Source organism: Varanus komodoensis, unplaced genomic scaffold (genome assembly GCF_004798865.1).
Source record: "Varanus komodoensis strain SLA01 unplaced genomic scaffold, ASM479886v1 scaffold8, whole genome shotgun sequence".
NCBI classification, from domain to species: Eukaryota; Metazoa; Chordata; class Lepidosauria; order Squamata; family Varanidae; genus Varanus; species Varanus komodoensis.
Genome location: NW_025336481.1, coordinates 9,879,604 through 9,895,252, shown reverse-complemented (window position 1 = coordinate 9,895,252; position 15,649 = coordinate 9,879,604).

The window sequence follows — 15,649 nt, the reverse complement described above, 5'->3', positions numbered from 1 at the left end:
GGACCGGGCACAGGTGCGAGGGGGAGTCCTTGCAGGCTCAGAGGGCCAGAGGCAAGAGACACGTTTGCTTCCCAGTCCAGAGTCAAAGCCAGGGAGGAGGGAGAGAGAATCAAACACAGTCCAGGCTATCACAATGCAAAGGCACAATCCAAGAGCACAGTCCAAAGGGCAAGTTCCAGAGAGACGCTCACATTCAAGGGCAAAGCCAGGTCAGGGAGGAAAGTCGCAGGGCACAATTGCTCCATAGCCATTCCCTGCAAGTGCCTGAGAAGTTGCTACTGGTTTTGCAGGCACTTGCGGGGTCCCGGAGGCCCTGATCCTGGCACAAGCGGTGACCAGAGGTCAAGAGTGTGGTTTCCATGGGCAGTGCTAGGGCTAGCTGAGGGGAACCTGCTCCTCCCTCCCCTTGCCGACCAAAGAGAAGGGCCTCCCTAATGCCAGCACCCGCAGCCTTCTCCAGCACCAAGGGAATCAAAGCACAAGTGAGGGTGACACCAGGAAAGGGGATTGTGTTTCCTGGGAATCTTCTTGGGCTGGACTGGAGATCTCCTGGCTGTCTAGATTAGTCCCATTGGACGGAATTTCCTTATCCCTGTTCTAGCTTGTACCTTCAGTTGTTCTGCTTAACAAGTTCTTTAAAGCTGAGAAACGGCTAGCCTCCGAGAATACAGCAGTGTGAAGACTTCGCCTCGTGGAAGTGAAGATTTCGCCAAGTGAAGCAGAGCGGCCTCAAAGTATCCTGCTGTACACTTCAGAAAAATTCTTTGGCCAGGGTGTGCATATGCAGAAATGTGAGTCTCATCATGGTACCTTCTGTTGCCATTCATGACTGGGTGCTTATGCCTCTTTCTACGCACATTAAAGGAAAACAAAGATTGTGGACGTTGCACCACTGAATCAAATGAACAGATACATCAGTCAAACAGCAGTTGTGATGATTTAACTGTCTGTGCACATGACATATATTCCCGGTTTCCTTTTCCCCTTCATCCATGGCTGCACCTTGCAATGATCTGAAAGATTTGGTTTGAGCTGAATTCTCATTGATGGAAGACGGTGAAGAACTGGGCAAATATGCAAGGGGTATGATGCAGAGGATGCTTTCCTGGCATAAAAGAATCATATGCCAACGATTCAGGAAAAAAAATGCCTTTATGTTAGTGAGAAGATGGGGCTTTTTGTTCTTGTTTTTAGAGAAGTGGAGCCAGGGACCATCATGGTGAGCACACCAAATACTTTCCAGGGTCTAGTGGGAGGTGGAGAAGAAATTGGTTCTGCACATTTGACACAGAGCTAGTGGACAGCACTAGTTGGCTGATGCCTAGAAGGTCACCTAACAGCCTTGTCCTCTAATTCCCTCTTTGCACAGTTCCCAGAGCAGTTTTGTGCATTTTGAAACAAACAAACAAACAAACAAACAAACAAACAAACAAATGCAACTATACAGGCTTCCCTTTAGGAAAGAAAAAACAAATAACTAGGCAGGATGCATAAATGTGTGAGTGTGATGGAACATCAGATGCCCTTCAGCTCAGCAGAGCTTGTGTGGGACCCGAGAGGTGGTTGCATGTTCAGTTTTTCATTAAACCTTGGGGAAGGGGTATCTCTAGCATTCGCACACCTAAATCCACGTGCATAAGCATGATAAACAGAGTTATCTTATGACAGCATCTCCAGGGAAATACAATGTGTTTTTTCTGCTTCTGGTCCTTTTTTGGATTTGCAGCTCCAGCACTGGGGAACACCTCCGACATTGGAGCAGAACACAAATGGCCCTGCAGAAGGTGGCTAGGAAGTCTTCAGGTACGGCAGGGAAAGGAGGATGTTGGCTTCACTGCCCCGTGCCTCTGCCTCCTTCCACCCCACTCTGAGAGGCCACATTTATTCAGGCAGCCAAACCCATCTCTCTGGGTGGTTTTGCAGATCCAGAGCAGGGCCGAAGCGATCTGCACTGCCCTGCTCCTTCCTCCATGCCTGGGATGCGTCTCATCCTCCAAGCTCGGAGGGTCCTGGGCATTCCCAGTGAGATCGCCCTCCATGCCCAGGCCGCCCTCTCACACACTGCAGTTGAAGAGGGGCGTTTTGAACTCTTGCTAACCCCCGAGCATAAGATGCATCGAATGGGCTTAAATTACGGGAGGTTTTATTTCAGCAAAACACCTGAAAAGCTCGGTGATAAGAGCAGCGCCACAGAGCCAGAGTGGCGTGGCGGTTAGAGTTTTGGGCTGTGGATGTGGGAGATTTGGATTCTAGTCCCAATCCAGCCATTTTATGTAAATAAAATAAACAGAATCAATAAAAACAAAATTTGCACATATGCATAGAGAACAGAGCCATCACCACCACCACCACCACCACATTGCATTCGTATCCACCCTTTCTCCTCTTGCAAAGAAGCCTGTGCAGCTGGCATAGCCCTCCTTTTCACTCTATTTTATCTTCGCTACAACGCTCCTGTTAAGTCGCCCAAATTCACCCCATGAGCATCTTAGCTGAGTAGGGACTGGCTCCCCTATCTCCAGGTCCCCAGCCCCATACTCTGGCCACCACACCAGCTTTCGTATAGTGACTTCATTCATTTATTTATTAAACTCCTATACCACCCCGTAGCCCATAGCCTCCCGTGTTGGAGGCAGTGTGTACACCCAGTTGCTGGGGAACGCGGACAGGGCAATGCACGCATGGCCTGCTTGTGGATTCCCACTGGGAGTGGGCTGGCAACTGTGGAGATGAAACAGCGGACTAGATAGATCCTCGCCTGATCCATCATGGCTCTTCTTATGTTCCTGCGTTTTTACATTTTTGCATGCAACCTCTCCACAGTAAGCTAGGTATTGCTGAGCTTAGTTTTCTACAAAGCCTTGGCTGGGTATGGCTGAGAATTTTGTTCACTTTGCATTTCAAATCTTTATTTATTTATTTAGGGCACAATCCTATGTTTTTTTCGGCAGAAAAAATGCAGAAGAAACATGTAGAAATTGTGCTCGTAGTACGTTTCTTAAGGAGATAGGAACTTAGCTTGTTTGCACTTCCTGAATCAATACATAAAGTGCAACAGTTATCACTCACTAGTCACACTTCCTAGATTCTTGTAACACACTTCTCCAAGCTTAAAAAAGTATGCAGATTGTGCATGCAAGGGAAAAGTACACACAAAATATGTAGGCTAGAGAAAAATGTAAAAAAACCCCAGCATTGTATTAAGGGCAACGTTTGCAGAAATGGTATATATTAGGCAAACCTGCAATAACAGGGCAACAAACAAGTCACACAAACATATATCCATATTTTTTTTCTTTCTTAAGGTTGCAAACTGAGATGGAAATAGGAAAGAAGGAAGGAATGAACAAGTTAGAGAAAATGAGAAGTAGAGAGAAACCGAAGCTGACAGATCCATCCATCTCTTTGCACTGTCCTGATTAATCTTTGCTAATTCATTTAAGAGGATTTCCTTCTCCCTTATTAGAACTGTTCCTTGTCATTTTTATATAGAAGTATTTTTCAGTGCTGGATTTGTAGCAGCTCTGATCAATTGGAACAAGGAGACAGTATTTCCTGGCTTGGATTTTAACGGATTTGAATAGCCTTAGTTTTCATAGATTTTCCTTCCTTCCGCTCTCCCTTTCATTTCTTTATTCTGTTGTGAAGCTCAGACTTCATTACTTCCTCTGGATTAATTCTACCTGTATCCTCTACTCGGGCGGCTAAACTGTTTCTGCTAATCTACAGTACGTCCATCACTTTATGTGACTATGAGAGCTGTAGGCCAACACATTTGGAAAGCACCAAGCCAAGAAAAGCTGCTTCGGTACATAAGATTACTGGGACATATGAAGAACCAAGACCAAGAGCTACGAAGAACCAGGCCAAAGGCACATCCAGTCCAGCATTCATTTTTCACAGTGTCATGGAAACATAAGAAAAGCCATGCTGGGTCAAAACAAAGGTCCATCTAGTCCAGAACTCTGTACACACAGTGGCAAACCAGCTGCCCACACGATCCCTCCAGCAGGAAGGGTGCAAGACCTCCTCCTTCCCAAGCTCCTCAGCAACTGCTGTATGCAGGCCCATCACCTCTGGTCAAGGAGGAAGCATTCAGCCAGCAAATTCAGGAGCCACAGAAAGCCCCTTCTTCCATGAATCTGTCCGATGCCTTTTTAAAGCTGCTAATGCAGATTGGCAGCCATCACTTCCTGTGGCAGCCAATGCCATAGTTTATGCACTGCATGAAAAAAGTCCTTCCTTTTATGAGTTCTCATGCTCCCACTAATCAATTTCACGAAATGATCCCAGGACAAGGAGAAAAATATGTCTCCCTATTCATTTTCTCTACACCATGCATAATGTCGCACACCTCCATCATATCCCCCCTTCCTCACCTTTTTTTTCTAAAATGAACAGTCCCCAGTGGTAGCCAATCCTCATAGAGGAGCCCCTATGCAGCCCTTTCATTGCCCTTCTCTGTACGTTTTCCAGCTCAATAATGTTCTTAATCAGTGGTATCGTTAAGGCTTGTGTCTCCAAGACCTCCCTTTTTAGAGCCACCCCCGCTCCCACAAACTCCCTTGCCTTCCAGTGCCCTCTTCCTGGTGATCTCTCCTAGTCTGGCCTTCAGTTGACTGAAGTTGGCTCTAGAAACGTCCGAACTCCTAATACTTGGCCTACTGGTCATCCCCGTTCCCCAGATCTCAAAGCAAGGGACCTCACACCCAGAGCTCCCCTAGTCTGCACATCAGCCCCTAGATCCTGCCTGTTGGTCAGAGCCAAGTCCAGGAAGTTTCCTCCCCTTGTTACCTCTCAGACCCTCTGGGTGAGAAGCCCTCCCTCCATAGCTTCTAGGAAACAACAGGACCTAGTCACCGAGTTCCCCATCTGCTTACCGATTCAAGTAGTTTACCCCGACCAGATGATATGCTAACTGACCTGTAATTTCCTGGATCCTCCCTGGATCCCTTTTTAGTAATTGGAATTACATTGGCCATTCTCCAATCCTCTGGTACAAGGGCTAATTTTAGGGACATGTTAAATATTTCAGTAAGAAGGTCAGTAATTTCATGCTTGAGTTCCTTGATAACTCTAGGACGGATGCCATCTGGAACTTGCTGACTTTCAGTTTGTCAGTAAGGTCAGGAATTTCATCTTGGTCACCACCATCTGCCCTAATTCCTCAGGCTCCCTTCCAGAACACGCCAGCTCGGGGCCGGGCATCTGCTCTGCATCCTCTGCTGTGAAGACGAAAGAAAAGAATTCATTCAGCTTCTCTGCAATCTCCTTATCCCACCCCCTTATTGCTCCTTTTATTCCATTATCTTCCAATGATCCAACTGCTTCCTTAGCGGTTTTCTTTCTTCGATATAGTTAAAGAATTCTTTATTGCTAGCCTTGATATTGTTAGCGATGTGCTCCTCCAACCGTCTCTTTGCTTCTCTGATGGTCTGCGTGCATCTTCCTTATGCAAGCCTGTGGCCCCGGCTGTTCTTTTCACTGGGACAAGACTTCCATTTTTTGAATGAAGCTTTCTTCTCCCTAATAGCTTCCTTGAATGGCAAGCTACTTCGTGCTACTTTTTCTCACTTGTGGGATGCATATTATCTGTGCCTGAATTATAGTGTTTCTGAGTACTTTCCAAACACTTTGAAGTGGCTTACACTTCTTGGTCCCCTCTTCAGCTTCCTCTTTACCAGTTCCCTCATTTTTGAGATGTTTCCTCTTTAGAAGTGAAACACAAAACTAACCACTTTGGCAGTTTTCCACCTGGCTGTATATTGGATCTGATGCCAGTGTGGTCACAGTTACCTAATGGCTCAACAACATTCACCTCTCATGCTCTGTCCTGGGCAGCCTCACGCAGGACAAAATCCAAGACTGCCTCCTTCTGCCTGCCTCCATGACCAACTGCTGCAGGTACTGCCATTTACGACCTTGAGAAATTCAACCTCTCTGTCAGAAATGGATCATGCATTTATCCAGGCAACTTGCGGGTAGTTGAGGTCCCCCATCATTACAGTATTGTTTGGAGGTGGCTCTGATTTCATGTCTCATCTCCAGATCACCTGAGCATTCTTGTCTGGAGGACAATAGCAAACTCCTATGACCAAGTCAGTGCTGGATCCAAGAATCCTCACCTGCTGTGCTTTTGTGTCCAACTCTCTGCCTGTGGAAAACCTACAAGGAGGGCATGAATGCACTGGAGGAGACATGTAATCATCAGGACAGGTACCCATAGATAACCTTGTCCTCCATGCACTTCCAATCGAAATTAATGGCCGTCACTCCATTCTGTAGTAGTATTTAACTGTTCTCTGTGTGACAAAACCCCTTTCTTTTATCTGACCTTAGGCCCCCACCAACCAGTTTCATTTATTTATTTATTTAAAACATTTCTATGCCGCCCCATTCGCCGAAGCCTTGGGGCGGCTCACAACATAAAATTAAAATATAATACATTCAAATGACTCCAGGTTCTAATATTACAGAACAAGGAGAAAAATGTTGTCCTGTCCATGTTTTCTACACCATGCATAATTTTGTACACTGCTGTTATGTCTCCCTTTCCTTGCTCCTTTGCTAAGCAAAACATCCCCAGATGTTGCAGCTGCTCATCACAGAGCATTCTCTCCTGCTCCTTGATCATTTTAGCATAATTCTTTATTTTAGGATAAGCCAGCACATTGCCTAGAATGTAGTGACCTTATAACTCATGGGAGTTTGTGATGGAGCCAAAATGGACTTCATCAGTAAATCAGAGTGGCTGCTAATTTTGTTTAGTAAAGCTGCTGCCTGGAAGAGATCTCTTAAGTCATGCTTTAGTGAAGCTCAATGTTCTGTTTCATTTTGCTAGCAAGGGCTGGTGCTTTATTTTGTGCTTCGTAATTCTTGCAGAAAGCTGTTCTTGCTTGTGCCGTTTTCCTAGGTAATTGCTGCATTTTGCCTTGCCTGTATACAACGTTCCTTCTATTTCCCTCTCCAAGATCTATTTATGAATAGCGTTCTTCTCTTAGATTTCTTGCTATGATGTCTTATAGACTAGGATATATTTTATGTCTGTCTGCAGTAAATTTCAGGTTCAGTGCTTGAAATTCTAATTCTTCTTCTGGCCCTTTCCAGACCAGCACAAGTTCACTGGAGCCATTAAAGAACCAGTTTTCCAGTCAACATGCAATATTGAGCATGTGTTGTGGGGTGCAAGAACATGCCAGCGATCCTGAGCCTAAAAATGGAGATGAGCAAGTGGCTTCTTATTCCCAGGTGCAACATGGCCTTCTCTTGTAATGACCCATGGAACGTATGAGAGCTTCATTTGGGTCTCTTTTGCATCAGATTTTATCCAATTCATGTCTTCTGGTTTAAATGTGGACTCACATGCACTCTGCAATCAAAGTCTGTAGAATTCCAAATTTGCCATGTTAATGATGGATCCCTCCAATGCATGTGTACATTTGGAAAATCTGCATAAAATTTATAGTTTTGAAGGAATGTGCATAAATACACTTTAATCAAGGGGAGAAGAATACACATATTTCAAAGATGTGCATGATTGATGATACATTTGGAAAAATATGCAGAAAAACATATTTTCACGTGAAAGAGGGGAAAACCTACATTTCCATATGGATTCTAGTCAAAATGAGCTTTGGGGAAAGTTCAGGGAGGTCATGTTTTGCTGGTTTTCGCATACTTAAAGATGCTGCTTTCAGTAAAAAAAGAAATGACTGTCGGCCTATAGATGGCGCTGTTGTCTTTCCCTCCTCTCTGCTTGGCTCACGACGCAGGCACTTTTAATTGTAAAAGATTAAACTATGCAGTATGAGTAGCATTCAAGCATTTTTTTATGCTACTCTCACTCTCTGGATCAAAACTTCCACTCTTTTATTCCTGCTGAACCTAGATAATTTTGTTGATCTGCTTTAATTCAGAAGGCTGAGTGTGGGAAGATGGTATTTGACTGTGTAATGAAAATTTTGGGGCGTTTTGCTCTTTGAATGTATGTCGCTCATACCTGGGAGCAATTAGGCTCAAGGACTTTGGATTTGTCTGTGACTAATTCATGCTGAAAGAGGACTTTTACCTCCAAGATTTCTCTATTCGGCTTTCATCAAGGGAATGAACAAAAGGAGTTAATCGCAGGGTTGTCTCAAAAGTATCAAGTGCAAGAGGCAATTCAATAGGGGAGGGAATATAAAGAAGCAAATGAGTTTTCAAAAGTGGAGGTGTGATAGATTTTTCTCCCCAGTGGTGTAACCATGGTTAAAGAAAGCTCACATCAACATGTGCATTATTAGATTTCTTCTGTTCCCAGGTTGTATTATATGGCAGGTGTTGAGATTTTTGAGAAAAACACGGTGGCACATACATGCATGCATGCAGAACAGTACAGGCAGGGAGTGCTAATTCAAATCTTTTCCTCCCAGTTCACGAAATCAGTTTATTTCCATGTTGCGTACACTGCATATGTTGACTGAAAGAGGTATTCCACTGGTCATTGGAATACATGAAGATGAAGCATCACAGCATGTTAAGAACTGGTGCCAGACATTTCATGTTTTCCTTTGCCCTTCCCATGCCTTTTTAGATACACAGAAGCATAGAAACACAGAAACAAAGCAAGTCAGACAGGGTCTCCTGGGCCATCTAGTCTGACCCCTGGCTCTGGCTGGCTCCGCTCATGTAATCTCCAACATGTGGTTGTCCAATCTTTTTCATGATGTGTCTTTTTTTATTGCAAGCCTGAGAGCAGGGAATCTCTTGTTTCTGTTGGTATGTAAATCCCTCCAACAGTCTTCTAGCTGAAACTCAGGGTATACAAACTGTAAATATAGAAACAGATGCATGAAGACATATTTAAGAATTTAACACTGCAAGGCAGGGTTAAAAAAATAAATACAATCTTCAAACATGCATTTAGCCCCAAAACATTCATTTCTAAATGTATTTTCTCTCAAAATTCACACTTACTACATGTGGTTTATCCTAAAGACACTGTTATGGACATCTTTATGGGTCCAACCAGGAGGCTGTGGAAGAGAGGAGCCTGCACTGCCACCAGCTGCCATGATTTTTTCAACAAATCAAAACAAAAAGCAATCCCAGTCTCCCAGTCCTGTGCAATTTGAGCCAGCAATAAGTCCTGTTCAACTCCATGGGATTTGCTTCCCAATAAATGTGAGTAGGATTGACTTCAAGTTAGTGTCAAAACACTCCACCCCAAATTTCCTCCCAAACGACACCTGCCCACAATTTTCAAGAGAGCCTTCAGTGCTTCCTCGTAACCCATAAATGGCTGAATAAACCTCTTCAGAAATTTTTCTTTGTCCCATGTGGTTTATGGTCAGGCGGCTTCAAAAATATTTCTAGCCCTTACAACCTGCAAAGCTTGTTTGACAAGGGACCATAATGGGAAGAAGAAAAATATGCATATACCAATAGCAATATGTATACACCCTTGATAAAGACTATTCTTGATTTTCAATTACAGCAAGACCTTCAAACTTTGGTAACCCCATACTCAGGGCTTTTTTTGTCACAGAATGCACCGGCACAGCATTCCGGCACCTTTTTTTCCAATGGATTTTACAAAGCGATTTTGAATCGCCTGTCGGCGTGGCAGGTCAGCAGCAAACATCATTAACATAGTGCCTGCGGGCTGCTTTTGTGTCCGGGCCACCCAGCTTGGGATGCTGCTCGGCATGGGATTGGTGTGTGTGGTCACGTGCTGAGCGCTTACTGCCGGCAGCGACGTGAGTTCCGGCACTTTTTTTGTTTTTTTTTTACAAAAAAAAGCACTGCCCATGCTCAATGAGATGTGTGAAGAATATGTCCCTTAAGATGACCCACCCTTCTTCTTGTTTACTTGTTAGTGGCTAAAGCCGATCACTTTTGCCAATGGCTGTTGGCAGGTCAAGGGGAAAAATGGGTTTAGATAACAGATTCACCAAAAATGGCAGCAATGCCCCATCGTACAATATTGAACTAAGAGAAGATGAGAAAGAGCTGAGCTGAGCTTGCTCTTCACAAACCTCCTGCCTGAATGGTGTTGTAGAGCATTCCTTGTATGTCCTCTAAATTTGCAAATACTTCATCGGTACTGTATTGCATTAATCAGTACCAGCATTTGACACTGAAGTATTTTGCATTAGCAGCCAACATGTGGCAGTTGGCATTAGAACAGTTGTAGGGCTACAACCAACGTTTTGTGATGAGTCCAGAAAACAACAGACCGTGATATGCTCACAATGCCATGGCCTGGTTAGTAGCTGAGCTGCCAGACTGTGCACCGACAGAAGCTTCTGGATGTTCTTCAAAGGTAGCCCCACATGCACCAAGCAAGGCAAGCAAGGCACCGCTCACTGTTGCTGGATCAGACGGATTCAGGCATGGCAGCAGCTGGCATTGAAGAAAGCAATCCTAGGGCCCCCTAGATAACATCGGGGGGGGGGGGGGGCAAAGGATTTTTCAGGCTGGAGAAGGAGCTCTGAGCACAGCACTGGGGATCTGTGCTCAGCTCTGCCCCTTGCAGCCAGTACAGAAAGAGCCATGATGGCCAGCTTGGGGAAGGGCTTTGGGAGGGGAAGAGACCAGGGTGCCAGGGGCATCCAGATGGTGTTCCAGCATCTTTCACTCCCCATCTGATGCAGCCCAGAAAGCGACTTGCAAGATGAGGGGGGCAGGCAAGTGGAGAACAACCCCCACTGCTTCCCCCACCCTGTCTAGAAAGCCTGTAATCCTCTGGGTTGGGGGATCAGGGCCATCCAGTTTGGACTGCGCACTACACATGGTTGTGGAAATGCACTCCTGGTCGCTGTGGCCACCTTAAATTCTGAGGGTGATATTATTATTGTTGTGTTACATGTGTGCCTCAACTTTCCTCCTCTTGCAAAGAACCTAGGGGGGCTTACAAGCTTCCACTCCACTCCATTGCATCCTCGCCACAAGAACCCTGTGAGGTAGGCTAGGCTGAAGTCTGTGACTGGCCCACAGTCACCAGAGAGCTTCATGGCTGAGTGAGGACTAGAATCCATAGCTCCTGAGTCCAGCACTCTCCTGTTAAACCACACTGGCGTATTCTCAGGCTCTGAACCTGACCTTTGAGGGGGAATGGAACTCTTTCCAGAACAGGGTGAATCCAAATCCCAGTCCTAGTCCCAAACCCAAAGCCAAGGAATATCAGTTTAATATATTATTAATTTGGAGGGCAGAACTGCAGGCCTGGGGGGCGTATTTAGCTCTCCATCTAGTCCACCAAGCTTCTTCACTTGGCCCCGCTGCCTTTTCCACCGCCACCGATCCTTTTGTTATTTCCTGGCTTTTGCACACGGCTTTCTCGTTCTGAAAGGTTGAACTGCCTTGCCAAAGCTTCTGTTGCTGGCACGAAGAGCCTGAAGCTAAATAGGCTGCTATTTCTGTCCCTGTCTTTTTTGCCTTCAGTGCTGCCCACCAATGAATGTGGCCCAGGGAGCATCTCTGGAATAGAACTGGGTCCTCGGGCTAGCAGACCTTCTAAGTGGCGGCAGTGTGTCGCTGTAATATTAGCATGGCCGTGCTGTGAACCATCTTTTCATGAATGCCAGTTCTTTGAAAGGGTTCAAGAAGGCTTGGTGACCTTTTCAGAAAATCTAAGTTCAGATCCAAGCTGACAAACCCCATTTTGGCTGAGACCTCGACGAGGCTGTAAGAGGAGTAATAGAAATGAAAAATAACAGTAAGGCACATATTTTTATTTTGCCTCTCACCACATAGACGGCCCCCTCCCCCAGAAAAGCATGATTTAGTGGGGCATTTCAGAGAGCAAGTGCATGACTTTCTGCCGCATGTATGGCATTTATGTGCAATCAGCAAGCACAGGAAAGCGGCAATATTAGATCGTCGACCCAGCTTCATCTTCTCTGCAGCGCAGCAAGTTAAGACGATCAATGGCCACAGCGTCTCATTTGACATTTGCTGGGGAAAATGGGTTCTTTGTAGCTGGCATACTGGAGAGACAATGAGACATTCGCCCCATCTCTGGGAATGGCACCGTGGTCATCAGCCCTTTGTTCTTTGTTACACACAATGGATCACAACCCCACAGTACTTTTCAAACCTTGCTCACTGCATCCGTTTAGAATAAGCAAAAATGCACTTTATCATATTGAAGCATATTGCACGCATCTCACTTCCCTGATAGAGAGAAGTTTGGGGGCAGTGCTGGAAACTTTTGCTTGCTTTGGAGAATACTGCAGCCTTTCTGGAATATTTGCTTTATTTACAAGCATAAATAGAGGCGAACACAAGCACAAGGCCACAGATCCAGTGCCATACATCAGAGAGAGAGAAGCTTAGAAACCAAGCTACCTTACGCTTTCACTGCATTTCTCTCTGTTTCTTCCAAACTGCAAACACACTTCTTCTTCTTCTTCTTCTTCTTCTTCTTCTTCTTCTTCTTCTTATTATTATTATTATTATTATTATTATTATTATTATTATTATTATTATTACATTTCTATGCTGCCCCTTGCCAAAGCCTCGGGGCAGCTTACAACACAATAAAATACAATACAATACAAAAATAACAATATAAAATTAAAATTAATAATATAAAATAAATAAAAATATAAATGATATAAAAGAAGTTATAAAAGAAAAGTTATAAAAGAAAAGAAAAGAAGTCGCCCTGGCCAGATAAATAAGTAAATATTGTTAACAATTAAAATGAAGTTTAAATAAAAAGGTCTTCACCTGGCGCCGAAAAACAAATAACGATGGCACCAGGCGGACCTCTCTGGGGAGCGCATTCCATAGATTGGGTGCCACCACAGAGAAAGCCCTCCTCTGAGTACCTACCCTCCTTAATTTCTTTCACAGAGGGTTCCTGGCAAAGGGCCTCTCCCACAGATCTCAAGGGGCGGTCGGGCATAATATGGCCATCCCTCTGTCCTTAGCCCTTATTTTCCCTGTAACTAAATTATGGCTGGTTCTAGCAGAATGCTGCTCATTTGTTTTTTTCTTTCTATTCCTGTAATAGAACCTATATTTGAAGACCTTTGATCAGGGGCACAGAACCTTCAGCTGGGAGGCTAACATGGTCTGTGAAGGTTTACCATACAACCCACCCACCTCCTTACCCAAGACTGCCCCGTAGCGGTGGACTTGGGGAACAGGCCAAGAGAGGAATCCCCTCAATCTGTAATTTCAGGAGGAAGCGGGTGCAATTAACTCAGCCAGTGCTTCCTGGACTCCTCATCCCAAATCTAGTTCCTCGCTCCAACCTAGATCCTAATTTATTGTCTTTACTCTTCTCCAGCTGGGTCCTCAGGTCCTGAGGGTGCACATCATGACTTTTGGTTAAAGATCATGAAGGATATAATTTTTTTTCCTGATGCCCAAACAGCAAAGGGACAGACCCTTAGGGTTCTATCAGAGAGGTGCAAGGGAGTCAAAATATAAAATAAACCTCTGTCAAGAAGGTCAAAATTTGTAAAGATAAGCCTGGACACAGATATTTTGATGCCCAATGTCCTAAAAGGAAGAGTAGGACAAGATGACCAGGTACATGCATTGGTGACTTCCCGGTTGGATTTCTGTAATGCACTCTACGTGGGGTTGCCCTTGAAGACAGCCCGGATACTTCAGATGGTTCAAAATAGAGCAGCCAGGTTGCTGACAAGGACTGGGCATTATTCTTATATAACCCCAGTCCTCTACCAGCTTCACTGGCTTCCCATCGAAGTCCGGGCTCAATTCAAGGTGTTGGTAATTACTTATAAAGCCCTTAATGGCTTGGGACTCGGATACTTGAAGGAGTGCCTGCGGCCATATTTGCCCTCCCGCCCCTTGTGATCGGCAGCAGGGGCTCTCCTCCGGGAGCCCTCCATAAGAGATATCAGGAAGCAAAGTACTCGGAGGAGGGCCTTCTCTGTGGTGGCGCCCCATCTGTGGAATGCACTCCCCAGAGAGGTCCGCCTGGCCCCGTCGTTATTTGTTTTTCGGCGCCAGGCCAAGACCTTTTTATTCAAACAGTATTTTAATAATCTTTAATATTTATAGTTTTAATTATGCAGCCAGTGTGTTTCCAAGTTTTAATTGTAATTTGTAATTCTATTTGTTTTATTTATTTGTGTTGTAAGCCGTCCCGAGGCTGTGTAGCAATGGGGACGGCATATAAAAACTTTAAATAAATAAATACTAAAAATTAACTGATTTTTTCCTGTTACGGTGTTTTCAGTTACTAATCATTATAAAAAGTTAAATGTATAATTCACTGTGCCTGGTGACTGGGGCAGCTGGTCCCGACGAGATGGACTCACTCCATAGTATTAGCATGCTCCTACAATGGAGTTTTTTTTCTAAGCAGACTGGTGTCGCCTGCCTCTCTCACAGCCAGGCAACAAACAAGAGAGACTTTTTTGGCCTCAACAATCCTATCACATGGCATTTGGTGGATTTGTTTCTGCCGTCATGCAAACAACAGTGAGGGCAAGTGGTGACAGTAGGGTGCAGTGGTTAGAGTGTTAGACTTGAGACCTGGGAGATTGGGGCTCTAGTCCCCAGTCAGGCCTGACGCTCACCGGGTAGCTTTGGGCCAGTTCTTGTCCTTCAACCTAGCCTACCTTGTGAGTTATGTAAGCCACCCAGAGTTTCCAGAAGGAGGAAAAAATGGTGGGACAGAAACGTAATGTTGCTATAACACCAGCAGTCTCAATATGCCAGGCCAAGGTCACTATTTAATGGCTGTACTTGATGGGGTGTTTCACCATTTGGATGTGTTTATACTCCATTAGGAGTTCAGCAGCAAATGTCTCTGCTTACTTTGAGTGAGCAGGATTTTAAGGAAATGAACTGCAGATATAACCTACTTTAAACTTAATTAAAATAATGTGCGTGTATGTGTATATAATTATGATACACAAAATTAATTATGCTGTTACTCTGGAATCTGACTTCTGCTGCTTTTCCTCTGATACTGTTGTGTAGCATGGCATATAATGCTTCACTCATCAATCAGGGCTCGGTTTGCTATAATCTCTCAATGGCAGAAGGCAGCAGCAAGGTCATTTAGCTGTTGTGTGCAGGGTGGTAGAACGGAGGCATGATTCAGGAACAGAATATCTCTGGTTCCAACTCCTGAAGTGCTGCCCGTTTGTGTATAGAACTGCACCCTTCAGCATAGAAATGTGAAACTCTGCCTCAGCTTAAAAAGAAAATCTTACAAAATCCTTTATTTTTTTCTTGGCAGTCCTATATCTCTTTTGCCTAAAGGGGAAGCAAACCCTCAAAGCTTAGGCAAAGAAAATGAGGAAAAATTACATCTTTCAAAAACACTGTGATGCCCTCACCCAGTTTGCCATAATTGTTCAGCTTGGGTTCTCCTTTCCAGCTAAATGCTATTAAAGATATACAAAACTTCAGGGAAATGTTTGTTCTCATCTTATCTAAAACCCCCTCTAAACTCACCATGCCCAGAAGAAGGAAGAGAAACAGCAGCAGAAGCTATGGTGGTTGTCTCAAATGCCCTGAAGCTAAAACCTAGAGAGAATACTGTGTTATCTTTCCTATTAGATGCAATTCAAAAACCTGCCATTCTCCCGACCTTCTTGTAATATTAGGAATCTCCTAAACAGCAGACCTCCAAAAAGAAGCTTGGTATTTGAATGCCCACTTGAGTCAGTGCCAG